General features: G+C 39.5%; 1 non-coding gene across 1 annotated transcript; it reads left to right on the top strand.

The window, feature by feature from the left end:
- The first annotated feature begins 582 nt into the window (after positions 1-582).
- On the top strand, positions 583-689 carry LOC130971270 (small nucleolar RNA R71). The gene has a single exon (XR_009082497.1). It is a non-coding gene; the product is annotated as a small nucleolar RNA R71 (small nucleolar RNA).
- Positions 690-2,725: the final 2,036 nt, after the last annotated feature.

Raw genomic sequence — 2,725 nt, 5'->3', positions numbered from 1 at the left:
CTATCCTCTGTTAGTGATGGTGGGTTGAGTTTAGGTGGGTGTTGATAGGATCTCTGTGAGGTATGTTGGTGAGTTGCATTGTTGTTGGAGTTGAGGTTGTGGCGTCTTTGGTCTTGACCTTGGTCTTGTTGATTTCCCCAACCAAAGTTAGGGTGATTTCTCCATCCAGAGTTGTAAGTTTTGGAGTATGGGTCATGGATTTGTCTAGGTGAGTTTCCAACATAGTTGGCTTGTTCCCAGTCACCTTCTTCTCCTATATTCACTCCTTCTTGAGTTAGTGATGAAGTGATGACTGCTGCAACTTGGTTTTCCTCTACCTTCTTGGTGAGATCTGCTAGCTGCTTGGTGATCATCTTATTTTGAGCTAGCAATACATCCATGTGGTTCAGCTCTATTACTCCTCGAGTGTTACTTCTTTCAGAGGCATAGAAGTAGTCATTCTCAGCTACTGTTTCAATGACATATATGGCTTCTTCAATGGTTTTTTTCTTGTTTAGAGAGCCCCCTGATGAATGATCTAGAGCCTTCTTTGACTCATAGGAAAGACCTTCATAGAAAATGTGAAGTTGAACCCATTCATTGAACATATCTGGTGGGCATCTTCTTGTTAAGTCCTTGAACCTCTCCAATGCCTCATAGAGAGTCTCACCATCTTGTTGTCTGAAAGTCTGCACCTCAGCTCTCAGCCTGTTAATTCTTTGAGGAGGGTAGAATCTTGCCAAAAATTTGTTCACCACATCTTCCCAATTTGTCAAGCTCTCCTTTGGAAAGGATTCAAGCCACTTGGATGCCTTGTCCTTGAGTGAAAAAGGGAACAACAGCAGCCTAAAGACATCCGGGTGGACTCCATTAGACTTCACAGTGTCACAAATTCTTAAGAAAGTGGTTAAATGTTGATTGGGGTCTTCTTGAGCACTTCATCCAAATGAGCAGTTGTTCTGAACAAGGATGATGAGTTGGGGTTTTAGTTCAAAATTGTTGGCATGTATGGTGGGCTTCTGGATGCTACTTCCACAGTTTCCTGGATTTGGATTGATGTAGGAGCCTAGAACTCTCCTTTCTTGCCCAGCATAATTTGCAGGGCCTTCTCTAGCATGGTTGTGAGCTTCTTCTTCATGATTGTTTTCCAAGTTCTCTTCCATGTTGGGTTCAAAGTACTATTCCTCTTCCTCAGCACCAACAACTCCTTTCCCTCTTACTTCCCTCCTTAATCTCGAGAGGGTTCTCTCAAGTTCTAAATCGAAGGAAGTTGAGGTCCCTCCTCTTCTCCCTGTCATACAACTAACAAAACACGCAACAAGAGATAAAATAAAGAGGTTATTCTTGTTAGAGTGATTGTTAGTGTGAGTGATGCAAATTATCAAATAGTTAGTGGGTTAGTGAGCAGAATTGTAGATAATAACAAAGAAAGAAAGAAAAACAGAGAGGGTATAGAGGATGAGGAAGAAGTTAAACAAAGTGAAAATAAATGACTTAATAAAATAAACAAACAAGGGAAAAATGCCCAATCTAGTGAGCTTCCAACTTAATCATTGTTGATACAAAATCAATCCCCGGTAACGGCGCTATAAACCTGATGCGTGAAAACTTGTCTCTCAACAAATTTCCCTTTGGCAAGTATACCGAATTTTTCGTCAAGTAAAAACTCAAAATAGAGTGAGGTCGAATCCCACGTGGATTGATTGGTCAAGCAAGTTTAGTTGGAAGAGTATGCTAGTTGAGCTAAACAGAGTGTAGTTTGAGAATTGCAGAAAATTAAATGGTGGAAAAGTAAATAGCAGAAAATAAAGTGCAGAATCTTAAATGGGGATTTGGGGTAATGAGCATGAAAATAAATGACAGAAAATAAAGAGAATGGGTAAGATCAGAAATGGGGAATTCATTGGGCTTAGGAGATGTTGTATTCTCCGGATCAAGTTCATTTTCATCTCTTCCACAATCAATGCATCTATTGATCTCCTTGGTAATCTTAGGTGATTAGATTCCAATTTCTTGGTAATCTAATCTCTCTAAGCTTGAACAATTGCCTAATTCCTTGATTTAATTGCTCATGGGAAGAGATGAAGTATGGTCACTGATTATACCACATGTATTTCCAAATCAAAGTGTTGGGAGGATTACATGTCACTATATCCGCCCAGACCCCAATTCTGCCCAACATCAGAAAGCATTTCTAGCATGATCTCCTCATCCCTTTTCCAAGGCTCAGAGGAGATCCAATTATGGAGAGTTTCTTTTCCAAGACAACTAACCAATTGAAATAAGATCGAAAGCTTTCTAGTAAATCAAAAGAGAAGAAAGAAGAAGAGAATGAAAACTATAATTGATCAATCAAATTACAACAGAGCTCCCTAACCCAATGAAAGGGGTTTAGTTGTTCATAGCTCTAGAAATGGAAAATGGCAGAAAATAATACATCCCAGCTAAAAGTGCAGAAAAGTAAATATACAGAAAGTAGTTCTCCAAAGTGTCAATCTCCTCTATAGTTCAAAACTACTCCTATATATACTACTCCTCTTGATCTTCTAGTGAGTTCTTCAAGTCTTGGATGTGGGCTTTGGATCTTGAGTTGAAGCAGTTCCAATCTTTAGTGGGCCCAGCTTGCAGAGAAGTATGAATTAGCATGGGCATTAGTGAAGTTAACGTTAAGTGACATTGTGGGTTCGAGAACGTTAGTGGCAATCATAATTTTCACTAACATTCCAACCCCATATAGCCTACGTTA

The sequence above is a fragment of the Arachis stenosperma genome, chromosome 3 (assembly GCF_014773155.1).
Source record: "Arachis stenosperma cultivar V10309 chromosome 3, arast.V10309.gnm1.PFL2, whole genome shotgun sequence".
NCBI lineage: Eukaryota > Viridiplantae > Streptophyta > Magnoliopsida > Fabales > Fabaceae > Arachis > Arachis stenosperma.
Note: the sequence above shows the minus strand (reverse complement) of the source record. Positions and strands in the feature narration are given on the sequence as shown.